The sequence below is a fragment of the Giraffa tippelskirchi genome, chromosome 5, assembly GCF_054371585.1.
Source record: "Giraffa tippelskirchi isolate mGirTip1 chromosome 5, T2T-mGirTip1v1.2.pri, whole genome shotgun sequence".
NCBI classification, from domain to species: domain Eukaryota; kingdom Metazoa; phylum Chordata; class Mammalia; order Artiodactyla; family Giraffidae; genus Giraffa; species Giraffa tippelskirchi.
The window spans coordinates 194,141,665-194,156,109 of NC_137279.1; the positions used below are offsets into that span (position 1 = coordinate 194,141,665).

Below are 14,445 nucleotides of genomic sequence, written 5' to 3' on the forward strand. Positions count from 1 at the left end.
GATCTAGAGGGTGACCAGTGATGTTCTTTAGTGTAGGTGGCCAGTTTTCCTGTCACTGTCTCTCGAGAAGACTGTCCTTTCCTCTTCGCTCGTTCCTGGTTTGATTTTCATGAACTGACCAGTACATGTGGGTTCGCTCCTGGGCTCTCTGTTCTTTCCTCGAGTCCGTGTGTCTGTGTTCGTGCCAGGTCCTCACTGTGGTGGTTACTACAGCTCCGTGATGTAGTTTGAAGTCGGAGAGGAAGATGCCTCCAGCTGTGTTCTTCTTTCTCAGTCTTGTTGGCTGTTTAAAGTCCTGTTCAATATTAGCAGCCTAATATTAGGCATATTTCTATTTCTGTGAAAAATGCCATTGAATATTATTTTGTGATTGCAGTCAGTGTATTTGTTGATGGCTTTGGCTGGAATGGACACTTTAATTCCTCATTGTTCCCGTGCATGAGCGTGGAGGAGTTTTCTGTGTATTTATGTTTTCTTGGTTTCTTTATCAGTGCTTTCTAGTTTTCTGACTACTGGTCTTTTATGTCCTTGATTAAGTTTGTTGCTAGATGTTTTATTCTGTTTGATGCAAATATAAGTGGGATTTTCTTTATTTTGTTTCTGATTGTTATTAGTGTACAGAAACGCAACTGATTTTTGCATATTGATTGGGATTGTAAATTATAATATTTTATATGATTGTAAATTGATCCGAAATTATTCAGCTTTACTGAATATAGTCTAACAACTTTTTGTGAAGTTATGTGGAAAAGTTTATTTGTAAAATCTGTTTCTCCTGCAGTAGGTCATGCAGAGGACCCAAGACATGGTGGTTACTAATAGACTTCCCACAGTACTTCTTCATTCCATGTGGACTCCTACAATGGCAGTGAGCATCACAGCTTCCCTTGAACCTCGTCTGGGTAAGTCTTGGTCTGTATAAGAAAGTTTCATTCCTTTCTGATCTAATTTTCTTTTGTGGTATTGACATGGTTGTTTTGAAACATAATTTACTTTCCGATAATTTAAAATGTACAGAAAACTCCTAGCAATGGGAAAAAGTACTCACATTTGCCGCATCATCTGAAATACTCCATGTGTTTTATCCAAAATGGGTGCATTCTCTTGCAGAACCAGCACATAACCTTCAAAATCAGGAAATCATATGGTTTCTCCATTATAATGTAATCCACAACCCCACTTCCACTTTCAGCAATTGTTCAATTGTATGAATATATCTTTTTTTCCATCCTCATCCTTTTTTCTTTCTTTAGAGTGTTACTGAGATTTTCAGGTATTTGGACAAACTTGATGGATTTAAAACAGACATGGTGAATATGGGATTTGGGTGGTCTTTTCTATATAGATTTTTTCCACTAAACATGGTTTTAACGTTTATTCATGTTGTGACATGTACGAGTACTGCATTCTTTTTTCCCCATAGTAAATAAAAATAAATAACATGCCATTTACCATTTAGATCTTTGTAAGCATACAGTGTTGTAGTATGAACTACCTTTACTTGTTTTGCCAACCAGTTTAATAATGTGTACCTTGTGTGAGCTTTGGAGAAACTCAGGAAACTGAGCCAGTGACTGAAGTGGCCCAAGATATCACCTTAGGTACTATCTTCATCTAAAAATAAAACCGGGGCTTCCTGGTGGTCCAGTGGTTAAGACTGGACACTCCCAAAGAAGGAGGACCAGGTTCAATCCCTGATCAGAGAACTAGATCTCCCATGCCACAACGAAGAGTTTGCATGCTGTAGCTAAATATCTGGCTTGCCTCAACGAAGGTCGACCTGGCACAGCCAAATAAAAAACAAATAAATATTAAAAAAATAAAACCAAAGGAAAGGAAGGGTTTGGTTGTTGTACAGATTTACGTCTTAGCTTTCCCTATTGATAAAATAGAGTTTCACAGACTGTCATCCTTCTATCTGGTATATACAGAAGATTCCTTTGAAATGAGATTTCTCTGGTAAATGTGACTCACAGAAGAGCCGTCTTGAACTTCGGTTTCAGAGATGATCATGTGTCCTCTTAAAAAAAAAAAGTTAATTAGGTCCAACTAATTCTCATGCTGAAGCGGTATATTTTGGGGTAGCATTTGCCCCCCTTCACTTTGAAAGTATCCCCATTTGTTGACACAGTCATCTACTGAAGACATCGTGATATTTGAAAGTTTTTAGCTATTACAAGTAGAGCTGTTGTGTATAATTGTGTGATAGTTTTTGCCTGGACACTTTTTCAAAGCTGTTTACTAAGTACTAGATGTGTAGTGTTCAGGTCACAGGTGAGCCTTGTTTAGCTGTGGAAAAATCCAGCTATGTTTCTCTGTGGCCTGTGGGATCTTCCTGGGTAAGGGATCGAACTTGAGTCTCTTGCATTGTCAGGCAGATTCCTTACCACTGAGCCACCAGAGAAGTGCCCCCCCAGCCCTTTTTTGAGTTTACTGGATCTAATAGATGTGCAGTGCTACTTCACTGTTGTTTTAGTTTGTAATTTCCTAATGATATATGATTTTGAGTATTTTTGACATGCTTATTTACTATCTGTATATTTTCTTTGGCCAGGTGTTCAGGTTTATACATTTTTAATGAGGTTGTTTGTTCCAGATTTTTTGTTATAGTTGGAGTACAATCCTTGATCAGATATGTATTTTGTAAATGTATTTTTATGTGGTTTGTGTTTAAGTTTTGTGAATAAGGTTTTTCACAGTTTAAACTTCTAATTTTTTAAAGTTCATGTTATATATGTTTTATATCCTTTTTTGGATAGACTTTAGTGGTTTTTTTTGTTGTTAAATTTCATAAGCAAAACTGAGGTACTGTAGATACAGTTTTAAGCAAAGCTGAGCTACCATAGATACAGTTTTGGCTTTTGCCTATTGAGAAGTTTGAGTGAGGTTGGTGTACACTGTAAAATTATGTCTACATTCATTTGATTGGATATGGCTTCCAATTATTTGTATAATTGGTTTTGGCGATGTCATGGGAAGTCAGTTTCCCCAAGGGAAACTGGGTGGGGTCCATGAAACATGAAGTGTCTTCCATCCCTGGGAATCACTTTCTGCTTTTTCTGGCTTTGGATTTGACTTGTTTGGCTATCTCATACTAGTGGAATCACAGAACATTTGTCCCGTTTTGGTCTGGTTTATTTCACTTAATATAATGACCATAAGGTTCGTCCCCATTGTAGCATTGTCAGAATGACCGACTTTGAAGGGATGAATCATATTCCATTGTGTGTATACCACAGTTTGTTTTTGGAATTGGCTGCCATGAACACTTAGATTGCTTCTGTTTGTTGGCCAGTGTGAATCATGCTGTTCATTCAAGCAATAGTATCAAACAGCAATGGCATCAATTAAAGATGTGGATCCGTTTCACTGTGACAAGTTATTATTTAAGGTATTCTATTAATGCCAGTAACAAAGCTGTCCAGAAATAACACAATGTTTATTAAGAAAACAAGATTTACTACTTTGTTTTATTATTCTATTTCTTTTGAACCGATTTAATGACAACAGGCTTAACTTTTCATTAACTTGTATGACTATCAGCAGTTTGACCAAGTTGAAGAATATGACTCGTTTGTAGTCTTCTTCATCAGTACATTCCATCTACTAGCTTTAAAATCATTTAGTACAGAGCTCAAACACTGTCTAGGTGTTCATCCAGTGTTTTGTTTGATTATCATGCAGGATCATTTTACAAGTAAAAGTATGCCTGTATGAGTTAGAGCTCTGATCCCAACAGTCCATGTAGAAGCTTCCACTGAGAAATGTATAGATTTTGCACCAATGCCACTGACATTTGTGAATGTGGTATACCGCGAATCACAATAAGTGTAAACAGCTTCCCATGCTACCTATTTGAAACGACCACTATTAATGACATTTTCATTCACTTGAGGACTAAATATAGCCAACTTATGCTGCATTTGCCAAATAGACTTTGAAGTATTTTTCACATAGTCCTTCATTGGTCCATGGCACCTGTCAGATTGAAGAAACCCTTGCTATGTCAAGGTTGTGAACACGTCTACTTGTGTTTTGTTTGAGATTTTAAAGTCATTCTTCAGTTTTCTTTGAGGAATGGTTCTGTATATGCCCCATGGATCCCAAAATCCACTGATGTTCATGTGTCTAGGTGCTTCCCAGGTGGTGCTAGTGGTAAGGAACCCACCTGCCAATGCAGGAGAGTGCCCCCCTGCTCATCTTTAGCCGGATGTTATATAGCTACTAGCAGTCTACTAATTAGAGAAAGGAATGGCAGCAGGCCCCTCACCCACAAGCTACATGGAGATAACCATGGCACCAGGTGAGTCATCCTGGGCCTTAAAACAATTGATATCAGCAAATATATAGCTTTCTTCACATAGATTAGGAGAACAATGTATGAGTAAAGCATATTGGTTTGTCAAGTCAGTTCTGAGCCTTTAGGCAGAACCTACTTGAAGATAGAGTCTAGGGTAAGTACATAGTACATTCACATAGCTTAAAGCAAACATTTCCAAAAGAAAAATGCATTTGTTAGCTCATGGTTTGAGAAAAGTTAAGTTCAGGTGGAAGCAGTTGTCATTATAGGAACACAGATTTTTAAGAGAACCTCTTTTTAAATTTGTATAGAGAAGGGGAAAAAAGATAACACTAGCTTGTTTCCTCCTGCCTCTTAAGAGAGAGAGAGAAAAAATGTCTGATATTTGCAGCCTATTTCCTCCTTTTGGAGACCCCTGGCCTTCCTGTCTGTTACCCTCTCAGTTTCATTAACTGAATGTTATCTGCCTTGTGAAACACTGAGTCTAGAAGTATGTGTTTATTTTGGGGTATTTCAGCCAATTTCATTTAAATGCATATGTTCTTGGTAGTATTACAAAGTTTGATATGCTGTTGCTTTCTATACTGACATATGACCTAGGGAAATGTGAGGCTCCAAGTTCGATTTTGCTCCTCAAGGTTGTTTTTCTTTTTAGGGGTACAAAGAAAAATAATATGACTGTTAAAATCCGCTTTTGTATATTTGCCAGATATGAATTCTGATCACATCGAATCTGGAGATATGTCGGTGCATTAAAGTCCTAATAACTATGTGAATTGATTTCACTGCCATGGAATGTTTTCATATCTATTGAGCATTTACTTCATTATTTGGGTCATACTTGTTTAATTTTCTGTCTTACAGTTTTGTTCATAGATCAAAGCTATTAAAAATTGAAAACGACATTTGAAATGGTCATCAGTGTTTAAATTCCTTGTGAGGTTATTCATTGGCAGTTTGTAAAACTGAACGGACTGTGTGTAGCCATACTTTCTTGTTGTCATTCTGTGAATTTGAAGACTGTTTGAAGTTGTTTATGCCTTAAACATTAATACAGATGATGTCCAATATTTATCTGAATAGACTTGCTTTCAATGTGTAGTTTCCTATGCGTATGTCTTTCTTTATGGATTTGGGTAGAACTTGTATTGGAACACTGAAAAATCTGTTAGAGGAACCATACGGACCTTTTCTCTGACGGTCATAATTAAGATTTTCATTGTCAGTGATGAGGATGACATTTGTACTGTCATTTTGCGCCATGCCTCGGATCCTATGGAAAAACGTGCTGTTAATCCTACCTTTGTGAAGATTGAAACGATCGTAGAAGCTGGAATTTGTAGAAGTATTTATGGTTTAAATATATCTTGTGTATATAATTCCTCAGATTACTGTTGGGTATTAGACTACTATGTTACAATACGTATCACAAACATGTGTTCCACTCTTACCCATTGGAAATGAGGTGGAGAGATATTTTGGTGATGCAAGTCATTTAAATAATGTGTTCAGAGGATTTATATTCCTGTTATACGGGTAATGGGTCTTGCTTCCATGTTTAAATATTACTCTCCTGTCTTTTGTTATGCATGTGAATTGCTGAAATTGAAGATGATGCAGGTACGTTCTTCAAAAGGTAAGTCTAGGCTTGAGAGTTTGAGGAGAGTGTGGTTAGGGTGTAGGTTAGGTTTAGGGGGTGGGATAGGGTTTCGGTTTAAGGTGTCCGGTTAGGGTGTCGGGTTAGGGTGTCGGGTTAGGGTGTCGGGTTAGGGTGTCGGGTTAGGGTTAGGGTGTCGGGTTAGGGTTAGGGTGTCGGGTTAGGGTGTCGGGTTAGGGTGTCGGATTAGGGTGTCGGGTGTCGGGTTAGGGTGTCGGGTTAGGGTGTCGGGTGTCGGGTTAGGGTGTCGGGTTTCGGGTTAGGGTGTCGGGTTAGGGTGTCGGGTTAGGGTGTCGGGTTAGGGTGTCGGGTTAGGGTTAGGGTGTCGGGTTAGGGTGTCGGGTTAGGGTGTCGGGTTAGGGTTAGGGTTAGGGTGTCGGGTTAGGGTTAGGGTTAGGGTTAGGGTTTAGGGTTAGGGTGTCGGGTTAGGGTGTCGGGTTAGGGTGTCGGGTTAGGCTGTCGGGTTAGGGTTAGGGTGTCGGGTTAGGGTTAGGGTGTCGGGTTAGGGTTAGGGTTAGGGTTAGGGTGTCGGGTTAGGGTTAGGGTTAGGGTTAGGGTTAGGGTTAGGGTGTCGGGTTAGGGTGTCGGGTTAGGGTGTCGGGTTAGGGTTAGGGTGTCGGGTTAGGGTGTCGGGTTAGGGTGTCGGGTGTCGGGTTAGGGTGTCGGGTTAGGGTTAGGGTTAGGGTGTCGGGTTAGGGTTAGGGTTAGGGTGTCGGGTTAGGGTGTCGGGTTAGGGTGTCGGGTTAGGGTGTCGGGTTAGGGTTAGGGTGTCGGGTTAGGGTTAGGGTGTCGGGTTAGGGTGTCGGGTTAGGGTGTCGGGTTAGGGTGTCGGGTTAGGGTTAGGGTTAGGGTTAGGGTGTCGGATTAGGGTGTCGGGTGTCGGGTTAGGGTGTCGGGTTAGGGTGTCGGGTTAGGGTGTCGGGTTAGGGTGTCGGGTTAGGGTTAGGGTGTCGGGTTAGGGTTAGGGTTAGGGTGTCGGGTTAGGGTGTCGGGTTAGGGTGTCGGGTTAGGGTGTCGGGTTAGGGTTAGGGTGTCGGGTTAGGGTGTCGGGTTAGGGTGTCGGGTTAGGGTGTCGGGTTAGGGTGTCGGGTTAGGGTGTCGGGTTAGGGTGTCGGGTGTCGGGTTAGGGTGTCGGGTTAGGGTGTCGGGTTAGGGTGTCGGGTTAGGGTGTCGGGTTAGGGTTAGGGTGTCGGGTTAGGGTGTCGGGTTAGGGTTAGGGTTAGGGTTAGGGTGTCGGGTTAGGGTTAGGGTGTCGGGTTAGGGTTAGGGTGTCGGGTTAGGGTGTCGGGTTAGGGTTAGGGTGTCGGGTTAGGGTGTCGGGTTAGGGTTAGGGTGTCGGGTTAGGGTGTCGGGTTAGGGTTAGGGTGTCGGGTTAGGGTGTCGGGTTAGGGTGTCGGGTTAGGGTTAGGGTGTCGGGTTAGGGTTAGGGTTAGGGTTAGGGTTAGGGTGTCGGGTTAGGGTTAGGGTTAGGGTTAGGGTTAGGGTGTCGGGTTAGGGTTAGGGTGTCGGGTTAGGGTTAGGGTGTCGGGTTAGGGTTAGGGTTAGGGTTAGGGTTAGGGTTAGGGTTAGGGTTAGGGTTAGGGTTAGGGTTAGGGTGTCGGGTTAGGGTTAGGGTGTCGGGTTAGGGTTAGGGTTAGGGTTAGGGTGTCGGGTTAGGGTTAGGGTTAGGGTGTCGGGTTAGGGTTAGGGTTAGGGTTAGGGTGTCGGGTTAGGGTTAGGGTGTCGGGTTAGGGTTAGGGTTAGGGTTAGGGTGTCGGGTTAGGGTGTCGGGTTAGGGTTAGGGTGTCGGGTTAGGGTTAGGGTTAGGGTTAGGGTGTCGGGTTAGGGTGTCGGGTTAGGGTTAGGGTGTCGGGTTAGGGTTAGGGTGTCGGGTTAGGGTTAGGGTTAGGGTGTCGGGTTAGGGTTAGGGTTAGGGTTAGGGTTAGGGTTAGGGTTAGGGTTAGGGTTAGGGTGTCGGGTTAGGGTTAGGGTGTCGGGTTAGGGTTAGGGTGTCGGGTTAGGGTTAGGGTGTCGGGTTAGGGTTAGGGTTAGGGTGTCGGGTTAGGGTTAGGGTTAGGGTGTCGGGTTAGGGTTAGGGTTAGGGTGTCGGGTTAGGGTTAGGGTTAGGGTTAGGGTGTCGGGTTAGGGTTAGGGTTAGGGTGTCGGGTTAGGGTTAGGGTTAGGGTGTCGGGTTAGGGTTAGGGTTAGGGTGTTGGGTTAGGGTTAGGGTTAGGGTTAGGGTGTCGGGTTAGGGTTAGGGTTAGGGTTAGGGTGTCGGGTTAGGGTGTCGGGTTAGGGTGTCGGGTTAGGGTGTCGGGTTAGGGTTAGGGTGTCGGGTTAGGGTTAGGGTGTCGGGTTAGGGTTAGGGTGTCGGGTTAGGGTTAGGGTGTCGGGTTAGGGTTAGGGTTAGGGTGTCGGGTTAGGGTTAGGGTGTCGGGTTAGGGTTAGGGTGTCGGGTGTCGGGTTAGGGTTAGGGTGTCGGGTGTCGGGTTAGGGTTAGGGTGTCGGGTTAGGGTTAGGGTTAGGGTGTCGGGTTAGGGTGTCGGGTTAGGGTGTCGGGTTAGGGTGTCGGGTTAGGGTGTCGGGTTAGGGTTAGGGTGTCGGGTTAGGGTGTCGGGTTAGGGTGTCGGGTGTCGGGTTAGGGTGTCGGGTTAGGGTTAGGGTGTCGGGTTAGGGTTAGGGTTAGGGTTAGGGTTAGGGTGTCGGGTTAGGGTGTCGGGTTAGGGTGTCGGGTTAGGGTTAGGGTGTCGGGTTAGGGTTAGGGTGTCGGGTTAGGGTGTCGGGTTAGGGTGTCGGGTTAGGGTGTCGGGTTAGGGTTAGGGTTAGGGTTAGGGTGTCGGATTAGGGTGTCGGGTGTCGGGTTAGGGTGTCGGGTTAGGGTGTCGGGTTAGGGTGTCGGGTTAGGGTGTCGGGTTAGGGTTAGGGTGTCGGGTTAGGGTTAGGGTTAGGGTGTCGGGTTAGGGTGTCGGGTTAGGGTGTCGGGTTAGGGTGTCGGGTTAGGGTTAGGGTGTCGGGTTAGGGTGTCGGGTTAGGGTGTCGGGTTAGGGTGTCGGGTTAGGGTGTCGGGTTAGGGTTAGGGTTAGGGTTAGGGTTAGGGTTAGGGTTAGGGTTAGGGTTAGGGTTAGGGTTAGGGTGTCGGGTTAGGGTTAGGGTTAGGGTGTCGGGTTAGGGTGTCGGGTTAGGGTGTAGGGTTAGGGTTAGGGTTAGGGTTAGGGTTAGGGTTAGGGTTAGGGTTAGGGTGTCGGGTTAGGGTTAGGGTGTCGGGTTAGGGTGTCGGGTTAGGGTTAGGGTGTCGGGTTAGGGTGTCGGGTTAGGGTTAGGGTTAGGGTTAGGGTGTCGGGTTAGGGTTAGGGTGTCGGGTTAGGGTTAGGGTGTCGGGTTAGGGTTAGGGTTAGGGTGTCGGGTTAGGGTTAGGGTGTCGGGTTAGGGTTAGGGTGTCGGGTTAGGGTTAGGGTTAGGGTTAGGGTTAGGGTTAGGGTTAGGGTTAGGGTGTCGGGTTAGGGTGTCGGGTTAGGGTGTCGGGTTAGGGTTAGGGTTAGGGTTAGGGTTAGGGTGTCGGGTTAGGGTTAGGGTGTCGGGTTAGGGTGTCGGGTTAGGGTTAGGGTTAGGGTTAGGGTTAGGGTGTCGGGTTAGGGTTAGGGTTAGGGTGTCGGGTTAGGGTTAGGGTGTCGGGTTAGGGTTAGGGTGTCGGGTTAGGGTTAGGGTGTCGGGTTAGGGTTAGGGTTAGGGTGTCGGGTTAGGGTTAGGGTGTCGGGTTAGGGTTAGGGTGTCGGGTTAGGGTTAGGGTTAGGGTGTCGGGTTAGGGTTAGGGTTAGGGTGTCGGGTTAGGGTTAGGGTTAGGGTGTCGGGTTAGGGTGTCGGGTTAGGGTGTCGGGTTAGGGTTAGGGTTAGGGTTAGGGTTAGGGTTAGGGTTAGGGTTAGGGTTAGGGTTAGGGTTAGGGTTAGGGTTAGGGTTAGGGTTAGGGTTAGGGTTAGGGTTAGGGTTAGGGTTAGGGTTAGGGTTAGGGTTAGGGTTAGGGTTAGGGTTAGGGTTAGGGTTAGGGTTAGGGTTAGGGTTAGGGTTAGGGTAGGGTTAGGGTTAGGGTTAGGGTTAGGGTTAGGGTTAGGGTTAGGGTTAGGGTTAGGGTTAGGGTTAGGGTTAGGGTTAGGGTTAGGGTTAGGGTTAGGGTTAGGGTTAGGGTTAGGGTTAGGGTTAGGGTTAGGGTTAGGGTTAGGGTTAGGGTTAGGGTTAGGGTTAGGGTTAGGGTTAGGGTTAGGGTTAGGGTTAGGGTTAGGGTTAGGGTTAGGGTTAGGGTTAGGGTTAGGGTTAGGGTTAGGGTTAGGGTTAGGGTTAGGGTTAGGGTTAGGGTTAGGGTTAGGGTTAGGGTTAGGGTTAGGGTTAGGGTTAGGGTTAGGGTTAGGGTTAGGGTTAGGGTTAGGGTTAGGGTTAGGGTTAGGGTTAGGGTTAGGGTTAGGGTTAGGGTTAGGGTTAGGGTTAGGGTTAGGGTTAGGGTTAGGGTTAGGGTTAGGGTTAGGGTTAGGGTTAGGGTTAGGGTTAGGGTTAGGGTTAGGGTTAGGGTTAGGGTTAGGGTTAGGGTTAGGGTTAGGGTTAGGGTTAGGGTTAGGGTTAGGGTTAGGGTTAGGGTTAGGGTTAGGGTTAGGGTTAGGGTTAGGGTTAGGGTTAGGGTTAGGGTTAGGGTTAGGGTTAGGGTTAGGGTTAGGGTTAGGGTTAGGGTTAGGGTTAGGGTTAGGGTTAGGGTTAGGGTTAGGGTTAGGGTTAGGGTTAGGGTTAGGGTTAGGGTTAGGGTTAGGGTTAGGGTTAGGGTTAGGGTTAGGGTTAGGGTTAGGGTTAGGGTTAGGGTTAGGGTTAGGGTTAGGGTTAGGGTTAGGGTTAGGGTTAGGGTTAGGGTTAGGGTTAGGGTTAGGGTTAGGGTTAGGGTTAGGGTTAGGGTTAGGGTTAGGGTTAGGGTTAGGGTTAGGGTTAGGGTTAGGGTTAGGGTTAGGGTTAGGGTTAGGGTTAGGGTTAGGGTTAGGGTTAGGGTTAGGGTTAGGGTTAGGGTTAGGGTTAGGGTTAGGGTTAGGGTTAGGGTTAGGGTTAGGGTTAGGGTTAGGGTTAGGGTTAGGGTTAGGGTTAGGGTTAGGGTTAGGGTTAGGGTTAGGGTTAGGGTTAGGGTTAGGGTTAGGGTTAGGGTTAGGGTTAGGGTTAGGGTTAGGGTTAGGGTTAGGGTTAGGGTTAGGGTTAGGGTTAGGGTTAGGGTTAGGGTTAGGGTTAGGGTTAGGGTTAGGGTTAGGGTTAGGGTTAGGGTTAGGGTTAGGGTTAGGGTTAGGGTTAGGGTTAGGGTTAGGGTTAGGGTTAGGGTTAGGGTTAGGGTTAGGGTTAGGGTTAGGGTTAGGGTTAGGGTTAGGGTTAGGGTTAGGGTTAGGGTTAGGGTTAGGGTTAGGGTTAGGGTTAGGGTTAGGGTTAGGGTTAGGGTTAGGGTTAGGGTTAGGGTTAGGGTTAGGGTTAGGGTTAGGGTTAGGGTTAGGGTTAGGGTTAGGGTTAGGGTTAGGGTTAGGGTTAGGGTTAGGGTTAGGGTTAGGGTTAGGGTTAGGGTTAGGGTTAGGGTTAGGGTTAGGGTTAGGGTTAGGGTTAGGGTTAGGGTTAGGGTTAGGGTTAGGGTTAGGGTTAGGGTTAGGGTTAGGGTTAGGGTTAGGGTTAGGGTTAGGGTTAGGGTTAGGGTTAGGGTTAGGGTTAGGGTTAGGGTTAGGGTTAGGGTTAGGGTTAGGGTTAGGGTTAGGGTTAGGGTTAGGGTTAGGGTTAGGGTTAGGGTTAGGGTTAGGGTTAGGGTTAGGGTTAGGGTTAGGGTTAGGGTTAGGGTTAGGGTTAGGGTTAGGGTTAGGGTTAGGGTTAGGGTTAGGGTTAGGGTTAGGGTTAGGGTTAGGGTTAGGGTTAGGGTTAGGGTTAGGGTTAGGGTTAGGGTTAGGGTTAGGGTTAGGGTTAGGGTTAGGGTTAGGGTTAGGGTTAGGGTTAGGGTTAGGGTTAGGGTTAGGGTTAGGGTTAGGGTTAGGGTTAGGGTTAGGGTTAGGGTTAGGGTTAGGGTTAGGGTTAGGGTTAGGGTTAGGGTTAGGGTTAGGGTTAGGGTTAGGGTTAGGGTTAGGGTTAGGGTTAGGGTTAGGGTTAGGGTTAGGGTTAGGGTTAGGGTTAGGGTTAGGGTTAGGGTTAGGGTTAGGGTTAGGGTTAGGGTTAGGGTTAGGGTTAGGGTTAGGGTTAGGGTTAGGGTTAGGGTTAGGGTTAGGGTTAGGGTTAGGGTTAGGGTTAGGGTTAGGGTTAGGGTTAGGGTTAGGGTTAGGGTTAGGGTTAGGGTTAGGGTTAGGGTTAGGGTTAGGGTTAGGGTTAGGGTTAGGGTTAGGGTTAGGGTTAGGGTTAGGGTTAGGGTTAGGGTTAGGGTTAGGGTTAGGGTTAGGGTTAGGGTTAGGGTTAGGGTTAGGGTTAGGGTTAGGGTTAGGGTTAGGGTTAGGGTTAGGGTTAGGGTTAGGGTTAGGGTTAGGGTTAGGGTTAGGGTTAGGGTTAGGGTTAGGGTTAGGGTTAGGGTTAGGGTTAGGGTTAGGGTTAGGGTTAGGGTTAGGGTTAGGGTTAGGGTTAGGGTTAGGGTTAGGGTTAGGGTTAGGGTTAGGGTTAGGGTTAGGGTTAGGGTTAGGGTTAGGGTTAGGGTTAGGGTTAGGGTTAGGGTTAGGGTTAGGGTTAGGGTTAGGGTTAGGGTTAGGGTTAGGGTTAGGGTTAGGGTTAGGGTTAGGGTTAGGGTTAGGGTTAGGGTTAGGGTTAGGGTTAGGGTTAGGGTTAGGGTTAGGGTTAGGGTTAGGGTTAGGGTTAGGGTTAGGGTTAGGGTTAGGGTTAGGGTTAGGGTTAGGGTTAGGGTTAGGGTTAGGGTTAGGGTTAGGGTTAGGGTTAGGGTTAGGGTTAGGGTTAGGGTTAGGGTTAGGGTTAGGGTTAGGGTTAGGGTTAGGGTTAGGGTTAGGGTTAGGGTTAGGGTTAGGGTTAGGGTTAGGGTTAGGGTTAGGGTTAGGGTTAGGGTTAGGGTTAGGGTTAGGGTTAGGGTTAGGGTTAGGGTTAGGGTTAGGGTTAGGGTTAGGGTTAGGGTTAGGGTTAGGGTTAGGGTTAGGGTTAGGGTTAGGGTTAGGGTTAGGGTTAGGGTTAGGGTTAGGGTTAGGGTTAGGGTTAGGGTTAGGGTTAGGGTTAGGGTTAGGGTTAGGGTTAGGGTTAGGGTTAGGGTTAGGGTTAGGGTTAGGGTTAGGGTTAGGGTTAGGGTTAGGGTTAGGGTTAGGGTTAGGGTTAGGGTTAGGGTTAGGGTTAGGGTTAGGGTTAGGGTTAGGGTTAGGGTTAGGGTTAGGGTTAGGGTTAGGGTTAGGGTTAGGGTTAGGGTTAGGGTTAGGGTTAGGGTTAGGGTTAGGGTTAGGGTTAGGGTTAGGGTTAGGGTTAGGGTTAGGGTTAGGGTTAGGGTTAGGGTTAGGGTTAGGGTTAGGGTTAGGGTTAGGGTTAGGGTTAGGGTTAGGGTTAGGGTTAGGGTTAGGGTTAGGGTTAGGGTTAGGGTTAGGGTTAGGGTTAGGGTTAGGGTTAGGGTTAGGGTTAGGGTTAGGGTTAGGGTTAGGGTTAGGGTTAGGGTTAGGGTTAGGGTTAGGGTTAGGGTTAGGGTTAGGGTTAGGGTTAGGGTTAGGGTTAGGGTTAGGGTTAGGGTTAGGGTTAGGGTTAGGGTTAGGGTTAGGGTTAGGGTTAGGGTTAGGGTTAGGGTTAGGGTTAGGGTTAGGGTTAGGGTTAGGGTTAGGGTTAGGGTTAGGGTTAGGGTTAGGGTTAGGGTTAGGGTTAGGGTTAGGGTTAGGGTTAGGGTTAGGGTTAGGGTTAGGGTTAGGGTTAGGGTTAGGGTTAGGGTTAGGGTTAGGGTTAGGGTTAGGGTTAGGGTTAGGGTTAGGGTTAGGGTTAGGGTTAGGGTTAGGGTTAGGGTTAGGGTTAGGGTTAGGGTTAGGGTTAGGGTTAGGGTTAGGGTTAGGGTTAGGGTTAGGGTTAGGGTTAGGGTTAGGGTTAGGGTTAGGGTTAGGGTTAGGGTTAGGGTTAGGGTTAGGGTTAGGGTTAGGGTTAGGGTTAGGGTTAGGGTTAGGGTTAGGGTTAGGGTTAGGGTTAGGGTTAGGGTTAGGGTTAGGGTTAGGGTTAGGGTTAGGGTTAGGGTTAGGGTTAGGGTTAGGGTTAGGGTTAGGGTTAGGGTTAGGGTTAGGGTTAGGGTTAGGGTTAGGGTTAGGGTTAGGGTTAGGGTTAGGGTTAGGGTTAGGGTTAGGGTTAGGGTTAGGGTTAGGGTTAGGGTTAGGGTTAGGGTTAGGGTTAGGGTTAGGGTTAGGGTTAGGGTTAGGGTTAGGGTTAGGGTTAGGGTTAGGGTTAGGGTTAGGGTTAGGGTTAGGGTTAGGGTTAGGGTTAGGGTTAGGGTTAGGGTTAGGGTTAGGGTTAGGGTTAGGGTTAGGGTTAGGGTTAGGGTTAGGGTTAGGGTTAGGGTTAGGGTTAGGGTTA

General features: G+C 46.7%; 1 long non-coding RNA gene across 1 annotated transcript in view; it reads left to right on the forward strand.

Moving 5' to 3' along the window:
• LOC145506314 (uncharacterized) overlaps positions 1-1,825 on the forward strand; it is a 34,930-nt gene extending 33,105 nt beyond the window's left edge. The window contains exon 3 of the long non-coding RNA XR_014053748.1: positions 782-1,825. This is a non-coding gene — a long non-coding RNA (uncharacterized LOC145506314). The remainder of the gene's footprint in view (positions 1-781) is intronic.
• The last annotated feature ends 12,620 nt before the right edge of the window (positions 1,826-14,445 follow it).